General features: G+C 35.8%; 1 protein-coding gene across 1 annotated transcript in view; it reads left to right on the top strand.

The window, feature by feature from the left end:
* Window positions 1–19,404, top strand: part of Cdk14 (cyclin dependent kinase 14) — a 701,075-nt gene that overhangs the window by 62,115 nt on the left and 619,556 nt on the right. The window lies entirely within an intron of this gene.

Genomic DNA, 19,404 nt, shown 5'->3' with positions numbered 1-19,404 from the left:
GCTCATTTTCTGGGTATGGGAAATTCCCCCACCCCAGGTTACAGAAGGAGTTTGGGGTTTAGAGTTTACAATGAGGGTGAATTAATCATTGGAGACTGGGGGTGTGCAGTTTGGACAGTCAGGGATCTAGTTTTGCAGGTTAAAATTTTAACTTAGGAAGGCAGTTGTAAAAAGATTGAAACTCCTCATCACTGGGAAAGCTCACTACTCCTTCCGCTGGGACTCACTGTTACCGATAGCTTTACTATTTGCTTTTCTCCTTCCAGGACTCATGTGTAATGGGAAAGGGTATTTCAGTATTTGCCTCCTTCCTTCAGGACCCATTGTGATTTGGAAGGGGTGAATGTTTGCTTTTGGTGGAGATGGTGGGGATGAACCCAGGGAGGGATGAATGTTTGCTTTTTCCCTCAGGGTCCATTATTTCTGGGAAATGATGTACTGGGAGAGGTTTCTTGTTTAGCTAACTTTCCTCTCTCCTCCTCCACACCACACTGTCCCTCCATTTTTCTTGGGGAGCTGTCTTGTAGGAATATTATTTTCCATTACCCTTCAGTGGTCACAAATTGCCATAAACTTCCCTTTTAGAACTACTTTTGTTGCACCCTCTACATTTTCATATGTTGTTTGTCTCAAGGTACTTTTTTATTTCCTTTAGATTTTTTTCTTTGATCTATTGGAGGTTCCAGAGGATGGATGTTCCTTGATTTCTACATATTAGTGCATTTCCCAGATTTCCCACTATTATTGATTTCTAGTTTCACACTATTGTGATAAGAAAACATAGTATGATTTCATTCTCCTTAATTTTTTTAAGACCTGTTTTGTGGCTGAATGGGGTCTGTCCTGGAGAATGTTTCATGTGTGTTTGAGAAGAGTATGTCTTCTGCTGCTCTTGAGCTTTGGTCTGAGTTGGAATCCAATGTTTCTTAATTTATTTCTGTCTGTTGAAAGTGAATTATTGAAGTCCCTTACTATTGTTATATTATTGTCTGTCCCTCCCTTTGGGTCTATTAAATATTTACTTTGTGTATTTAGGTTTGCCAATGTTGAATGGAGGTGTGTATGTATATGTGTGTGTGTGTATACACACACACACACACACACACACACACCCGCACATACATGCATACATATATATATAATTCTTTTATTTGCTTCATGAATTTACCATTTTAACATTATATGGTTACTATATAGTGATAAATGGGTAAATTCATGAAGCAAATAAAAGAATTATATATATATGTATACATATACACACACATACATATATATATATATAATTCTTTTATTTGCTTCATGAATTTATCCTTTTATCACTATATAGTAACCATATAATGCCAGCAGTGAATCCTTATCAATTATCTTGAGTGTAAAATGCATTAAATTCTCTATTCAAAAGACACAGAGTGGACTGGGGTGGTGGCAAAGCAGTAGAGCACTTGCCTAGCACACGTGAGGCACTGGGTTTGATCCTAAGCACCACATAAAAATAAAATAAAGGTTATTGTGTCTACCTTCAACCTAAAACAATTTTTTTTTTAAAAAAGATACAAAGTGGTCAAATGTATTAAACAAAACAAGAACCAAGTATATGCTGCCTACAAGAGACTCACTTCACCTTTAAGGACACACATAGATTGAAAGTGAACGTATTGGAAAAGTCATTCCATGAAGATGAAAATCAAAAGAAAACAGTGCTAACTACACTAATATCAAACAAATTAGAATTTAAGTCAGAAACTATAAAGAAGACAAGCTTATTATATAAAAGTAAAGGACCAACATGAAGTCCATGGTTACACCAGTGATATGAGATGGAAATATTTTCATAAATTAAATTTCCATTTGCATTTATGTATATTTTTGTATGTCTACTAACTGATATTGATCTTCTGACTAATCATTCCTCAATACTATAATTGTTTCATTTTGAATACTATATAGGTTATTTTCATATTTATTAATAGAACTAAACTCCCCCCACCTCATATTACTCTTTCCATTTATTTTCTTACTTTTAATTTTAAGTCCAATAAAGATGAGTTGCTTATTCTAACTGATGCCAACACTGGATATTTCACAAAATTAAACATTTAGTCTCCAGAAAAGATAATCCTTCTAGAATTCTCAGAGGTACTATATGCAAAGTAATTAATGAATAAACAACTGTTTTCTGATTGGTTTCATAGTGGTTGTCCTACTCTCTTTTGCTTCTTCCCTACTTTCCTTCCCCTCTCCTTCTCTCTCACTCCACTCCATTCCTTCTCTCTCTTTCTCTCCTTCCCTCAATCCCTTCCTCCTTCCTACCTTCCTTCTTTCTTTCCTTTTTTTTCTGAGACATACTTGCCAAACAAGAGCTCAATGTTAGGAGTTTTAAAAATGTTTGACTTCTTATTTTTCCATTGTTGTTTATGCCAGAGCATTTCATTTTGAAGCAAATAATTTTGCAGGGCTACAGAAGAGGAGTTTTCACACTACAGTTTACCCTCCAATAATCATTTAAAGCCTTTTAAATACATAAGGTAAAAAGCACAGCTTTAAATGGTTTTTGTTGAGATATTCTGTTCAAAATGAAACAGTTAAACACTAAAAGAACAGACCTGATATTTCAAGTCCATCTGTTTTGTTTGTTTGTTTTAGTTATAGTTGGACACAATACCTTTATTTTATTTTTACGTGGTGCTGAGGATTGAACCCAGTACCTCACACATGCTACGTGAGTGCTCTGCCGCTGAGCCACAACCCCAGCCCCTCAAGTCCATCTTTTACAAAGAGACTATTTTGAGAACCTAAAATTAGACATTGAAACGCACTACCATAAATTATAGAACTAGCTATGGATTTCCTTCATATCTTAATGGTAAAGTTTTAAAAAAGGTAGTGAACTCCATTGAGAGAAAATTGTTTTATCCAGCAATGGAGGAAACAGGTCTGTGAGGAGGGACAAGTAAGAAATCTAAAAAGACAAGGTATAGCAGGAAATGGGATGAGAGAAAGAGTTTGAAGAGAACAGCTGTCTTAAGTTTGTCTCCCTGAGAAATAGGCTGGATGGCAGAGGTTTGCCTTTAGGGGTTGAGAGGGGGATGCCCCCAGGAGTAACACATGTAAGGGAAAAACAGAAATAGACTTGGGCAGAAGAAGGGTTTGAACTGCCATATAATCACCAGAGAGGCCTTGATGGGTTATACGGGGAGCACTGGAACCAGGCTAGCCTTAGAGGTTGTCTCAAATGAAAGCAAGGTACGCAAACTTCCACTATCAGTAGATACAGGATGCCCTACAAAAGAGCTTAACTATGAGTGAAGTAGCTGGTTCCCTTTGACTGAAGGCAGTTTTCAAAAAGGGCCTGGCATCTGAAGTGAGTGCTTTGCTCCTGGAAAGGAGGTCTGGGCAGCATACCATGGCATCCACCACAGCATCTGTCATCCATCTAGGAGAGAGCATTGAAAGCAGTGATTCTGGGATGATGGGATTTTGAAACCGTCAACTATTCATTAAGAGCATACTCTTCCTGAGTCTCTTTAGCATTCTCTTTAGAGCCTAACCAAATCTTTAAATTCTTTCAATTATATCTTTTCATTTTGATTGAGTCTGTTTTTCTTTGAATTGACTGAATGCAGAAACCAAGCCACCTGTAACCACTTTTACATTCAAGTTAAAAAAGTTTGGATTAGAATTAATTGTGATGCTTACTGAGAAGAGGAAAATACATAAACATAAATTGGCAGATTTGCTAGACAAAAAAGGATAACTTAAAAATGGGGTGTTTTGGTGAAGTAGAAAAACAAAAACAGATCAAATGGGTCAGAGAATAGAAAACAGTAGAAGGATGTGTCTAGAAAGTATAATTCCCATCTAGAACAATAAGAGATGGAAGTTTTAACCAGGGACTCACCTAGGTTTTCTATAATGGGCCAGACAGTAAATATGTTAGACTTTCTGAGCCCTGTCATGAATACTTGCTAAACTACTAGTGCAAAAACAACTATACACAATTCATAAATGGATGCACATGTTTGTATTCCAATAAAGTTTTATTCATAAAAACATGCAGAGACCCATATTTAGTATGTGAGTCATAGTTTGTGAATCCATGACTTAGATAATAAAAATTATAACTGAATGGTTAAACAGTGTCCACTTAACTTGCTAAACTGTCTTATAACAAAATTTTTAAAGATGCCAAATAAAATTGCCATATGAAGATACAAAGAAAGAACCAGAATAAAGTTGCAAGTATGCAACCCACAGCCCCATCACTTTTGTCACACTGTGTGCATGCATGGCCTTTTAGCCCATGATTGAATACTTTTTTCATGCTTCACATTTGTATTCTTAATTCAGAAATACTCAGGTCTTTATACTTCTTTTTAGATATTTGGTTTCAATAATTAATCTAACCAACGTACAACCTGATAAGTCCAAATGAATTTTGCCAAACCCATCATAAGAAGTAGCTAATCTCATGGTAAGAAGAGTTGTAGGAACTCAAAGGGAATAGATTAGACTTGCAAAATGCACATGCATCAGGTGAGGGGTCTTGCCAGCTAATCTGTGTGGTTCTTAACCAATCTTTTACCCTCTATACTTCATTATGCAGATATTCAATAGGGACACATTTGATACTTTTCAAAGAGCTATGCATTCTACATGACAAATTTTTATCTCATTTGAAAAGAACATTCAGTGCCTTCATGGGATAAAGCAATATTTTCTACATCCAACTTGTTCAACCATATCCATGAACAGGTGTTAATGGGGAAATCCCTAAATAAGAATGTTGTTAGTGAAAGCCTGTATTGGACTAGAGGTGGAATGAGATGATTTCTAATCAGGATGATTGTGCCATTAATAAAAATTTACTTCAAAATTGTGTTTAATCTTATAATTTGGATGCCAAAGTAATTAAAAAGGCAGAATTAAAGAGAAAGTTTTATGTCTCTTTGTTGTCTTTTTAAACTTTTTAAATTTATTTTTGTAATGGGGGTTGAATCCACAGGAACTTGACCTCTGAGCCACATCCCTAGGCTTTTATTTTTTATTTTGAGACATGGTCTTGGGAATTTGTTAAGGCCTCACTACATTGCCCAGGCAGGCCTCAAATTTGTGATCCTCCTGCCTCAGCTTCCCAAGCCCCTGGGATTACAGACATGTGCCACCACACCTGGCTCTTGGCTCCCTTTTGATAAACATGCACTGTTAAATTATACAGTGAGCATGCCAGAGCCTAATGAGTGAATTGTGCCTGAAAATCATGGAGAAAGACTTACCTGTTGTTTCCTTTTGCTAGGGAATGCCTGTTAAAAGGGTGAGGGTGAGTGGCAGAATGACAATAGCTTTGTTAACTGGATTCTGAAGATTAGATGATTATTGCCTGAAATGCCAATTTTCTCATTGGCTAAAAGAAATGCCATTTTCTTAATTCACTCATTAGCTTTCTTCCTCTATTTAAATGGTAATTACACATTTATAATGCATTGCAAGTGTCTCGCCTTATTCACTCTGGGAGCTCTAGAAACTAGTATTTTTGTAAGGAGGGTTACTCTTTTAGAGTCATTTCTTTGGGACTATTTTAGTTCCTTTTTTTTCCTTTTTATTTTCACTTGTGCAATATTTTTCTCAAACCAACAAGCTTTTCCAATCAAAGAGTAAGTATTGGCAAACTTGACTAATGATATTCAAGACATGTAACTTTAAATAATATCTATATTTTAAGCATTTTTAAGTACTTCGGAAGCTGAGTATATATATATATATATATATATATATATATATATATATATATATATATATATATATATATAACAGTTTAGTACTAATGGTGGTTTTACTCCTAAATAAGTCATACTAATTTCCCAGCAAGTCCTCCCCCAATTTTTCCCTTTTCAAAATTATATTCTTGTGTTATTTTCAAATGTAACCATTAATTCTGATACTGCTTTCTTCCTTTTATTTTCTCTTTGTTTTCAGTGCATGGAATTTAGCTCAAGAGGCACATTCAGGATCCTAAGTTGTGTATTCTTATTTTTCTAAGTGTAATATTTTATCCTATGTTAGGCAGTCTTATGTTGCTGAGACCAAAATCCCCAACAACAGCTTACAGGAGGGAGAATTTCTGTGTTAGTGAGCTTTTCTTTGTTGTGACTAAAATTCCTGACAAGAACAACTTAAAGGAGGAAATTTTAATTTAGGGTTCACAGTTCAGATGACTCTATGGCTCTGGGCCCAAGGTGAGGCAGCACATCATGGTGGAAGGGTAAAGTGGAGGAGAGTTTCTCAACCCATGGAGGCCAGGCAGAGGGAGAAAAAGAAAGAGGCCACAGAGAAGAACAATCCTTCCATCCTCCAGCCATGCCCCACCTGCCTACAGTTACCACCCATGAACTGATTAGGTTACAGCTCTCACAGTCCAATCATTTCACCTCCAAACATTCCAGCAGCTTTTGAGGTACACCTCATATTCAAACCATAACACTGAACTCTAGGATTTGAATCATCTGAATGTAATAGACATGATGAGCAAAATTAAAGAAGATAAATTGCCTAACACCTTTAAGCCTTAATTTTCTTATCTGCAAAATAATAATAATAATAATAATAATAATAATAATAATAATAATAATAATAATACCACTCTGCAAGGAATATTCGGAGTAATGTAAGAAAAGAATCTAGAAATATATGATCAATAAAGGATAGTTCTAGGTTAGGTGAAGAGTCAGACAAATTGCTATCATGAAGTCAAAAGAACTCAGTCTCTGAGCCAGAAAGATCTTGGTTCTTATCTCTGTCCCCACCATTCTTTTAACTATTTATTGGGAAGGGGTATATATTCCCCAAAGATAAACTTAAAATAACAATCTTTACTCTAAATTTTTAAAATTTGGATTCATCAGAGCTTGGTGCTAATAACACCAAGGTCTCGGGTTTGTTCCCCGTATGGGCCACCAAATGCCTCAGTCTGGCTGGGCACAATTCAGGAGCCACTTGTCAAAAGAAATGAACTTTATTTTTAGAACACACACGCCAAACCACTCAGCTCTTCAGGAAAACCTTCAGAGCCCAACTGCCACCACCGGCTTCCCACAAGCCTCTCCACCTCCCCTACTCCTCCTGCTCTTGAGGCCGATTGGCTGGGTCGTGTGGGCGGAGCCAAAAAAAGTCCCCCAATGAGCAGCTCCGTGGTCTGAAAGGGCGGGGAAACAACCCAATGAGCATCACCACAGAGGAGCCAATCAGTTGGCAGCTACAAGTTTGCTGGGGCCGCTGTAAGCCAATCATCAGCTGGCAGCTGGAAGTTTGCTGGCAGCTGGGAGTTTGCTGGGGCCCCTTCGGCTGCGGCTCTTAACAATTTATGACTACAAAAATTATTTATTTTAAGTTTTCCTTTGTTAAGGGCGAAAATACTACAAAATTGTGTGAGAAGTCATTTAAATACTGTACAGAAAGCACTGTTTATGCTACACAACACCAGTAGGTTCTGGTATTACTTATACCAACCTATTCTGTCACTATAATTTTCTAGGCACTGTGAGAACATAAGGTGGAAACTTATACAATACCAAAAAAACACTTAAAATCTTTCAAGAAAGGTAGACTGTAAATATAGCTCAGTGGTAAAGCACCCCTGGGTTCAAGCCCCAGTACTGGGGAAAAAATAATTAAGTGCTTGAAATGAGTTTATATAATAAAATACATATTATGGTTAATATGCCATGTCAGAGGTCCATTGGTGCCCAAGAGTTGAGTTTAGGGCTAGAAAACTCATACACATGAGGGTCAAGGAAAACTCAATGCAGGCAATCATGGCATCTCAGCTGAACTAGGAAAAAGAAGATATTAACAGGCAGAAATTGGAGCCTAGTATGCTAGAGGAAGGAATTTTTGAGAGGGGAAAGAAAATAAGCAATAAAAGATACGAAGATGAAAAAAGTACAGACTATATATAGTAAGAGTAAATGGACTCTAATGTTTACTTAAAGTATAAGGAACAAGTCAGCTACACTTACAATGATCTGAGAACTCTCCGAAGGACTTTACACACATTAATTCACTAAATCCTCACAATATCCCCATGAGGTAAATCCTAAAATTATCCGTACTGTAAAGATAAGGAAACCAAATCCTATATTGTCTTTTTGTGAAACAGAAAGTGATGCCACTTCCTTCTGAGCCTGGAGCAGCCCCATGCTAAGACACAGTTTGGTGGTGGTGCATGGGCTACCTTTCATAGTCACCCACTCCTAGGCCACATGCTTCACACAGGACCTCTCAGCCTACACTATCATGTACAGAGGCCTTGCTCAGCACCATCCAGCTGGGCCATCCAGCTCCAGAGTTTGAACTTTTAATCAAGATACTGTGTGACAAGAAAGGCACCTGGTCCTTATTTATGGTGGATCTTGAAATCTACACTTAGGAATTTGAACTTGATTGTGAAGGTGACAGGGAACATAAGCATTAAAGGAATGTGGAGGCATTTTTTAGAAGGGGTGAGGGTAACAATCACGTTTGTAAGGAAACATGCTTTGGTGATGTTAACAGGAGAAACAGAAAATTTGGGGGTTGATGATGATTTAGAGAAGGAATATTCAGGCTGGAAGGTCAATTAAAAGGAGCATGCCAGTCGATAAAATCAGCCCAGATGAATGCCTGAATGAGGCTGATGGCACTGGAAATTGGGAGGAGGTGGCAGACTTGATTACATTTCAGAGTTAGAATTGGCAAACCGCAGTGATCACTTAGAGTCAAGGAGTGAAAAGAGTCACTAGAAGAAACTCCAAGATGTCCAGCTTGAGTAACTAGTAAATAATGATGCTGTTAATATAAAGAAGGAAAATGGCAACAAGGTGAGGAAGTCGTGATGAATGGCTGAAGTTTCATATTGAATTTGTGGTAATAGCAACACATAGAAATAGAAGCCCCACCCAGGAGTTGGGATTGTGGGTCTGGAACTGGGCTGTTTGGGCTGGAGACATAAATGAAGAAACAGTGTACCTGCAGCCATGGATATGGATGAGAATGATCATGGAGTATGTAGATGGAACATGTAGATGGCTGATAAAAGGATCTTTAAGGATGGCCTTAATCTGAAGTGTGGAAAGAGCTTGTGCTATTCCCCCAAGAAGTTGGAGGAGAATCTCATGGGGGTGAATGATACAGGACACAGAGCACTGGCACTAGGTAGGGATAGTTAGGAGCACAGGCAAAAGTTGTTCATACATATAGTATATTTTGTAAACTGCAGTGATGCTTTTAAACTACTAGGTACTAAGAAGAACTTTGCTAAATAATGGGTCCTACCATAGCTGAAAATAGATTGTAGGTTTCCAAAGTGCCTTGAATTGCAGGACACACTTTATGTACCAAGAGAATGGTCATACACGGGCAATGTTTTATCTTACAAGATAGTGGCTGCTGGGAGCATCATGCAGAGAAGTGGGAAAGCACTGTGATCTCCTGGACATAACTGCCCTGTATGCAGGGGTGGGGAACACTGTGCCTAAAATGTCCTTCCCTTGTTGAGATGCTAAGTTTTCTGTTAAAACTCTAACCATGATTATCAGCACCTAGTTTGTCATATATATCAACTTTAAAAAGGAGAGAGAGAGAGAGAGAGAGAGAGAGAGAGAGAGAGAGAGAGAGAGAGAGAGAGAAGATTCTGTAGCAGAAGTTTTCTAATGCCTAAATTTGTAAAATGAAGCTGAATGTCAGGAGGTTCTCTGGGGTGAACGAATGAAAACAAATTATGTGCCTTTGATAGGATTAGTAAGGGAGAATCGTGGATATAACTTTGACTCAGCCCTTTCCTAATCCAAGCTTCACTTTGTGTGTGTGTGTGTGTAATTTGATCAAAATTAATGCACGCATTTGATCAAATTAATGATAATGTATTTCTTAAATATGCAGAAACTTTTATTTCCCATGCATGTTTGTGCATGTGTGCTTTTAGTTGTTTGGGACATCAGGTAGATATTCTAATGGGAAGATGGGAATGTATCAGAAGAACTAAAGGTAATTGCTTCTTACTGAAAGAAAAAAAAAGATTGAATCTTCAGTTTTTTAATAGAAAAGCATGAGCAGGCAACATAAAAAGCAAAAGCTGAGCTGGATTATTCAGCCAGGGGAATTCATGGTAATCACTTTAATAAAGTTTTAGATGACATTAAATCTGTCCTATGTAAATAACTATGTTACAGCTCTTATTTTGTAAGTACTCATAGAGTTTACTGATTTTAGTCTTGAAAAAGTTGTGCATAAACACTTTGAAAAATACCATTGAACTTTAAATAACCATTGAGTGAATTTTTAAATAACTTTGCTTTGTAGAATTTGAAAGATGTAACCCTTTCTATTTCTTCTAACATATTTACTCTGTTTTAAGAATTTATAAGTCATCATCTTTGTATCAGAATATAAGTATTTTGTCAGTATATTTTATTTTATATTTTATATATACAGTATTTTATCACTATACCATTGACATCACATGATACATACCTGGCCTCTCTGGTATCCTCTGACTTTTCTTCTTCTTGACCACTGACATTTTCAGAATTTGCTTTCACAACCCCTCTTTCAAAAATGTAAGATTTGGGGGCTATGGTTGTGGCTCAGTGGTAGAGTTCTTGCCTATCATATATGAGGCACTGGGTTTGAATCTCAGCACCACATATCACAAAGTAAAATAAAAGATCCATTGACAATTAAAAAATATTTTACAAAGATATATTAACTGTGCCATTGGTATTTTCTGTACACACTTAGTATCTCTTTTCCTTATGGGTTTGTTCTATTTCCTTTCTTAAGGGCCTCTTGCACCAACTTCTAGTACTCATTTGTTAAAACCTTAACTTTCTTTTTAAAGCTTAACTGCCATCTCCAAAGAAATGCTCTTGGTCCCCCTTCAGCAGATTTCCTCTTTCCTCTCGAATTTCAGCTCACTTTATATTCCCTCTGTGCTTGTACTCATGGAAAGGTTGGAAATTGTGTTTTACCAATACAGTGTCATATCCCAGTTCTGTCACTTACCGTTTGTGATATCTTGAATATACTATTAGCCTTTCAATATTGGCTCCCTCACCTGTAAAATAGATGCTTGTTCACATAGTTGTGAGACAGTGAGATAACATAGGTAAAACACTGACAATAGTGCCTAATACATAAGAAACGCCCAGCAAATGACAGCTGAAATAGCACCTTACAGGTCCTGGCATACAGTAGGGGAATGTGTTGGCTGAGTATTGATAAAATTGAGTAAGTGATGAGTTCATTTTACCCTGTATTCAAAAAGAATATAGGGAGTTAGAATGGGATAGTTCAGGGTAGAATGGAGTTGATCGAGTAAGCATTTACTGAGTTCTCCCTGTGTGCCAGATCATACACATACATCATACAGCTTGAACAAAACCACCAAAGATCTCTATCCTTTAAGGAGTGTATATTCTAGGAGGGATATTTTAAAAAGTAAGGAGCAAAGAAGAATAACTTAAAATTACGATACTGCTAGAAGAAAAGAAGGAAATGAGATTGGGGGAAACGGGATGGATAATCTGTTTGAAATACACAGGAATGGCCTCCCTGAGGGAGTTGGGTTTAATCATGAGTCAGCCAGGAAAAGTGTGAACGAAGAAACATTCTTCATGTAGGTTCGAAGGCGAGTCAGAGCTTGGAATATTAGAGAAACTGGACGGGTGGTCAGTGTGGCTGGAGACACAAACAGGAAGTAGATTATGTAGAGATTTGTGTACCATTATAAGGAGTTTGGGCTCAAGTTTATATAAAATGTAGAGAAATATTTGGAAGTAGATATTTGAGATGGAAAATCAAAAACATGGGGTTGTGACTAAGGATAGTGTCAGAGGCAATACGAAGTGGTCTGCGGAGGTTGAGGCCTTGCCTAGGGGAGTATGAGAAGCAGTTTCCTTAGGGAGGTGTCATTCTGCACAACTCCTGCTTTATAGTCAGGGACTTTTCTTATAGCAGAAGAAAAGTTGAACCGACACAGTGGCCTTTTGGAGTAGATGATTTTTTTTTTTTTTTTTTTTTTTTTACTGTCAAGTTGAACCCTTTCTGGGAATATTTGTGCTGAGTGAGCACTCTAACCTTAGTGCAGGGCGGGTGAATGCCATCCTTCATGGACTTTCAACTAATTCCCTTTCATGTTGGCAGAAGGAAATAAATCATTTATGTTTGCTAGGGTAATTGAAGAAGCTTTTCATTTCCAATTTAGTTCAGTGTGTGTGTGACTGATTTGAGTTTATAATCATTATTACCCATGAACAGCTTTTCAAGGGCTGAACCACGAGTTAGAAACATTACATTTCTATAAAAATTGGTGTAATGTCTTGAACGTAAAGCTTTTTAGTCTGAATGTGAAACTTAAGAGTTAACATTGTATTAAATTTCTAGTAATGATGGTGTCCTTTTTCTTCCAGGCTTCCTTCAGGATTTTAATCATCCTTACAGTCTCTTCCAAAATGATTGAACTTCCGAATCCTTTAAGTTAAAAATTTAAATTCTATTGAACATTTTTGTGGAGTATTTCATTACTTTTACATTATGACTTGTGTAGTAATTTGAGATTATATGGGTTGAAAAAGCTCTTTAAGCAAGATTTTATGGTTAGTTAAAAGTTTTTTTTTAAAAAAAAACTTTTCAGTAATCTCCTTTCTAGCTAGTTTTGCAATCTTCATATTCTTCCCTTTGAACAAAAGGTGGTATAAATATAGAATGTTCAAGCACTTGACATATACATTTATATATAGCTCGAGGGTTAGAGGCCATATGCTAAGGTTATGTGAAATTATTTTCTCATCACTATTATTTTAACTTTGCTTATACTTATAAAATATACTCCATATTCAGAATCTTCCCGATGGTCGTAAACTTGACATAATGATTTGATATTATTAGAATCTGTTGGTGAAATTCTGATCAAATTAATGATAATGTGTTTCTTAAATATGTAGAAATTTTTATTTCCCAAACGAAAGAGGTGGAGGTTCTTTACGATTTAGGAAGAATTTTAGAGGATTTCTTTTCTTTTTTCTTTTTCTCTTTTTTTAGCTATAGATGAACACAATACTGTTATTTTATTTGTTTATTTTGTATGTGGTGCTGGGGATTGAACCCAGTGCCTCAACCATGCTAGGCAAGTACTCTACCACTGTGCCACAACCCTGGCCCCAGAGGATTTCTTAATAGAATAAAATGATGCCAGACTTGTTTCAAATAGTTTCTTCATTAAAATTCAGTAATGTTCCAATATATTTATTAGTAATTGTTTCACCAACATTTTTCATTTTTTCCAGCTTCTGTGAAGTAAAATTTAGAAGTATTTGATATGGTTTCTATTTGAAGCAGGACTTTGATCTAAAGTTAATATGTCTTCAGTTGAACTTAGGGGTGTGGGAATGTATTAAAAATTATGAAAAAAAATTACCCACTGTCACAATGGGGATGATTGAAGTTTTATTCTGTATATATTTAAAAGATTTTCCCCAAGTTATCAGAGCTAATATTATTCGATCTAGAAAAAACTTAGTCTAAGTTGTCTATAACTCCAGCAAGACATATCTTACATTGGATCAAAGCTTGATTGCCATCTTTTACAATGTTAGTCAATTTTCTGTCAGTGTACCAATATACCTTGGACAGTCAAATTAAAAGGAGGAAAGATTTATTTTGGCTCATGATTTCAGAGGTTTTAGTCCATGGTCAGCTTTCTCTATTGTTTGAGGGGCCTGTGGCATGCCGAACATCATGGTGGAGAGCACATTATAGAGCACTTCTACTTAACTCCTGGTAGCCAGGAAGCAAACAGAGAGGAAGTGGGTGGGGTCCCAATATTCCCTTTAAGGGTACACCCCAATGACCTAATTTCCCTCTAAGAGGCTCCACCCCCTAAAGTTCCACCACCTCCCAATAACCCCACAGCCTGGCAACCAAGCCTTTAACACATAGGCCTTTGGGAATATTCAAGAACCATGCTATAGCAGGCAGAAACTTTGACTAAAGAAATGAACAGCAATGCAGAAATAAGCAATCTTACCACCACTTCCTTTTCCTTTTGCTCCATTAAGTAAGAGGCAGCTAGTAAACTGAGATTGTTGCTCCTTTATCTCATTATCTCTTTGCCCTTCGGTTGGATTCTGGAGTTTGAGCTCACTTTAGAGAGGATGCTAAACCTCACTGTAAAAGAAGGATGTAATAGTACTCTCAGTTGGCTTTTATGGTTTATTTGGTGATATTTTTTTGTCAGAAGCTTTCTTGGGGGTTTTATATCTGCCATGTATATCCAATCAGTCTCAGTCTTTGGTTGGAAATGCAACGCTGGCACAAAGATACAGTGAAAAGACAGAGATACCCAGGACATTCAAGTTTTATTAAACATGGACAGAGCAGCACTTTATTCTTATAATTCTAGGTAAAGGTGGGATGTCTATGTGTAGAAAAATTGGGAATAATATCTAGAGGGTGTATTTGGTTTGACTATATATGAGATTACCATTGCCATGTTTAAATGTATCTTATTTTTTATTATAGGGATCTCAAAAGTATGCTAACTTTTAGAAAGTTAAATGTTCATTTTTGTTAATTCTCTACATCTGGTCATTTTCACATACCTTTCAGAATATCATCAACTGATATCTTTGGGAGAGTTCAATATTTTTCTCCTTTCCCTATAATAAGTTCCAATTTAACATGTTTGTTCAAAACAATCGAGATAGGATGTATGATCCGCTGTTGAATATCACATCACCTTCAATAAATTGTGAAAACAGTCTTCCCATAATTACAGAACCTGAATATGGCTTTTGATTTATAATCATCTGAAAAGGGGCTTCTATAAATAAAAACAAAGGAAATGAAAAGTCTTAAGCCATAGTAAAAACTTTCATTTTGTTGCAATTATGCTACAATTTTTTTTTCAATTAGTTTTGTCATGACTGGCCATAATTAATTGACCTTTTTACGGCTTTTTAATTAGTTATTTTATATAGTCAGATTTAATAATTACCAGTATGTCATAATTCCAAAATGAGCAATCATCTATTGAAAAAATTAAATTTTAAATTCATTTGCTGTTAAATGAAATTGGTAAGAAACCTTTTATCTGTATTCTGTATAACTTTTCTTTCATCGCCTATCAGTTAGTCTTAAAAAGTAAAGTGCAACTCAGCTGAATTCTTTTGAGAATAACAATTCAAGGTGAGAATAAGTTGATAGTGTGGTAATAAGGTCTGGTGATAGCTTTCCCAGGAGCTCTCTTATGCAAAAATGAGGTAGGCCTGCCCATCACTGCACATGGAATGCTGACATTCTTGACTTTAATAGGATAGCATTTATCTTTCGCACCTGCTACCGAATGTGACTAGCTGTCATGTATTCCAACAAAAGAGGAAAAAAAAGTCACTATGATTTAAGATATATGTGTTGATATAAGAAAAGCAAAATATTTTGAGCAGTTAGAATTTATTTTTCTTGCTTTATTATGCCTGGTTTCTATAGTGAAATATATGTTTGGTTTGGTAGTATTAATCTTTTCCTAGTGAGTTCATCAGTATGACTTTATCAATATAGAAAGCGCTTAAAATTGTTAAAGAGCACTTGTGTGCATGTTTTAGGAGTGAAAGGTTAGTGAGTTTATGATTCCTGAATTTTCAGGTATGAAACAAAATGAAACATCTAGATAAAATGTCAACCCATTTTGTTTAGGAATACAGCACTAAGATACAAAATTTAAAGTTGATAAAGTTAAAAACTTTTCCTAAGTTTTTTTTTTTTTTTTTTTTTGCAAATTAAAACAACTGAAATAATGGGATAAAATGTATTTTAAAATGGATTATTCAAAAAAGAAAAGATTCTTCCAAGTTTTTAGATTCTTGACATATTGACTATGGAGCTGAAGCTTTAAATGTGTCAAAAATATTGAACTGCAAATGTGCTTTCACAACATTTTTATTCCTGAATATTACTGTTTTTATTGGATAAAAAAATGTAAAAGAAGCCTGTCAAATCTCTTACATTTATGTTTTCCCTGGAAATGCTTCTTTCCACGGCATTTTACATGCTAATTTTCTTTCGCTTTTCTCTTTCAATTTTAACATTCCATTTTATAATATGTAAGAGATTTTAAAATTACATGTACCCAAACACATGCATAAGAGAAGTATAGGTATAGTTTAATTTAACCGCCTTTTAACAAATTCTAAAAAGAAGTATCAAAAGTAATTGTTTTCCTTGAGAGCATTCACTATTGGGAATTTTTTACTTATTTAAATGTTACTGATATTTAAAATGTCTTTGGACCTCTTCCTTTGAAATGTCCTTAACAATCTGCAGAACACTTAAAATATATAAATATTCAATGGTGCAGGTCATCAGTCTTTGAAAATGGTTGAGAAATGGGGACAAAGAATTTGTTTTTGAAGTATCAGAAAGGTATTCAGAGCTATGATTGTTTCAGATAATCCATTGTTGGTCAAAGTCAGGGATAGGCTATAAAGAACTTGTCAAGTGTGTGGGATTACAGGCATGCGCCACTACACCTGGCTATATGCTCTTCACTTTAAATCCAAATAAAAATAAAAAGCATTTTATAAAGTTTTATGAAATCTAAGTGCAACATGGATTGTCAGTAGTAGAAAGAATGTACTTCTTTCAAAATAGTTACTATGCAAAGCTCTCTGCTTTTTTCAACAACTGCTGAAACCATTTCAGATCTTTCTTTTCAAAGTGCTGTCACCATCAGTTTGGCTTCCTCCTCTCCTTCCGAGACAGGAGGATTTTAAGTTCAAAGCCAGCCTCAGCAACTTTGTGAGGTTCTAAGCAACTTAGCAAGACCCTGTCTCTAAATAAAATATAAAAAGGGCTGGGAATGTGGCTCAGTGGCTGAATGCTCTTGGGTTCAATCCCCAGTACCAAAAAATTAAATTAAAAAAATAAAATGAACAGCATATAAATTAAAACTGAATCTGATTAATTCTTCCTAAGGCCCTTCCATCCACCTAGCATCAGTCTGACCAAAAACCTCACTCCCCATCTTGTACCATTTTGTTGGATTCTTAGCGGTGATACATCTTCTTAGCTTTGTCAAGTTTCTGAAAACTCTTTTGAGTTGTATAGATAATGCAAAACCAGGATGGCGCCAGAAAATACCAGCTGTGGACAGAGGGAGCAAAGTAAACTAGGAAAGATGGAAAGGAATTGTCATGGCTGTGGGGGTGGGCGCATACACACACACTGTAACCAGAATTGTGTGCAGTTCTCCCTTTTAGGAGGTGCAATCTGGTGAGGAATCAAAAATGACTAGTTTAATACCAGCTGCTAGCTGAAACTTCATAGTAATTACCCAAGCTTCCTCAAAAGACTGAGCAGCATGCTTGGAATAGAAGATCAAGCTTAAGACTTGAGAGACCTCATCCTAGTTCAGCTCTGATGATAATTTTTTTTTTCTTTTTTGGTACTGGGGTACTTAACCACTGAGCCACATACCCAGCCCTTTTTTGTATTTTATTTAGAGTCAGGATCTCACTGAGTTGGTGAGGCTGGCTTTGAACTCAACTATCCACCCACCTCAGCCTCCAGAGCTGCTGGGATTAGAAGAGTGCACCACAGCTCTGGGCTCTGATGCCAATTTATTGATGATTCTGACAAATGACTTCAAGAAAATGGTGGTTTTCTCATTTTTTAAAAAAAAATTCTTTGAGATACATGAATACTAGTGCCCCTATATTATAGATAAGAAATTTTAAAAACAAGCCAGCCAAGGCAAAATAAATTGCTCAAGATCCTGATCCTGTGGTTTAAAAAGGAAAAGCTAGGATTTGAAGCACACTGCTTTTATGTTTAAGGAAGCTGCCACTTTGTGAGATAACAGCTCAAAATTTTCCTTTAAATATGTCTAAAATCATACAAAAAAAGTTATTGTACTAGACAGATTCCATGGAAATGAAACCCAACGGTTCTGGGGGAAAATGCTTTGTCAACCATGTACCAGTCAACCAGAAAAATTCATGCTTGGTTTTAAAGTTAAGGAGAAGCACATTTTTTTTATTACTCTGTTGTGGGGTTCAAACACTTCCAGTGATTTCCAGCTCAGATGTTTACTTTGTTCATCACTGTGAAAACCTCAGAGCACATAAGATGATATTAAAGGTAAAACCCTAGGGAATCTGGCTCCATTTCTAGGAGTGACTTTGTGTCCAATATTTAATCCTACTTAACAGAATTTGAGAGCCTACACAGTTCATTATAGGTTGTTCAAAATATTTGTATAACAATACTGTATGAAAATTTATATAATATCACTGGACATCATGCACTATGAATACAGATTCTAGATTCTGTCTAGCTTATAGAAAGAGGTCATTTTATTTTAAAAGTTGATTACAACAGAAGAAAAATCAATGGAATATTTTCATAAGCATCTACAGTTGCCAATATGCTTTTTTTTCTTTCCTATGAGAAGAGAGTAGAACAAAATATCCATGATTCAAAATTCTTAAGGGGCTGGAGTTACGACTCAGTGGTAGACTGCTTGCTTGGCATGTGTGAGGTACTGAATTTAACCCTAGCACCAAATAAATAAATAAATAGATAGAGGTATTGTGTCCATCTATTTTACAAAATGCTTAATCAAGCGTTTCTGACACTATAATTTCTTCTCAAGGATGCCTGGCAAAGTTTCTACAAAAGACCTCTTAGCAGTCTTGCATATTCTGATCTGTGTCACTAAAGGAAAAAAAAAGTCTGGAATTGCTTAGAAGGTATAACCATTTATAATGTTTTATAAAATTGAGCCATATTAATTATAATGCTGTGAGATGGTTGCTATATTGCACTATCTAACATATGCTTTTTGATGTTTTATAGTATATACAGTATGGTTTAAAGATAAATATATTTTGAATAGCTCAATTTCAAGTGTAGCACTTTGCCAACTTTTATAAAAATATTGACCTTGAGAGTGCAATCAAGATGTAACTTTTGCCATATTTTTCCTTTGAGGAAAGAAGAATCCTTGTGCATTATTTTTATTAGTTTACATAGGAACAAGAATAAAATGTCATGAAATTTTATGCTAGTAAGGTATTGTCACAACATTATAAGCCAATGACATGGTCTTTTTTCTTTCCTTTTCATCTCACTTCCTTTATTCTCCTTTGCTTGTCTAAGTTTGCCCAGGAATATTCCAATTTATGCCTTTTGTCTTGGTATAATTAAAACTAGAGCTCCTTCAAGCAATGCAAACATATTCACTGTTAGTAGTCATTAGGAAAGTGGAATATAAAACCAAATGGAGATGCTCAACAAAATGGCTCAACTTAAAAATAAGATGTGCAGAAACAACAATTTCACACAATGCTATAAAAAATATAAATGGCACAATCGGTT

This window comes from Ictidomys tridecemlineatus, chromosome 2 (genome assembly GCF_052094955.1).
Source record: "Ictidomys tridecemlineatus isolate mIctTri1 chromosome 2, mIctTri1.hap1, whole genome shotgun sequence".
Taxonomy (NCBI): Eukaryota; Metazoa; Chordata; class Mammalia; order Rodentia; family Sciuridae; genus Ictidomys; species Ictidomys tridecemlineatus.
The sequence above is the reverse complement of the archived record's forward strand: the minus strand, read 5'-3'. Positions and strand labels throughout refer to the sequence as shown.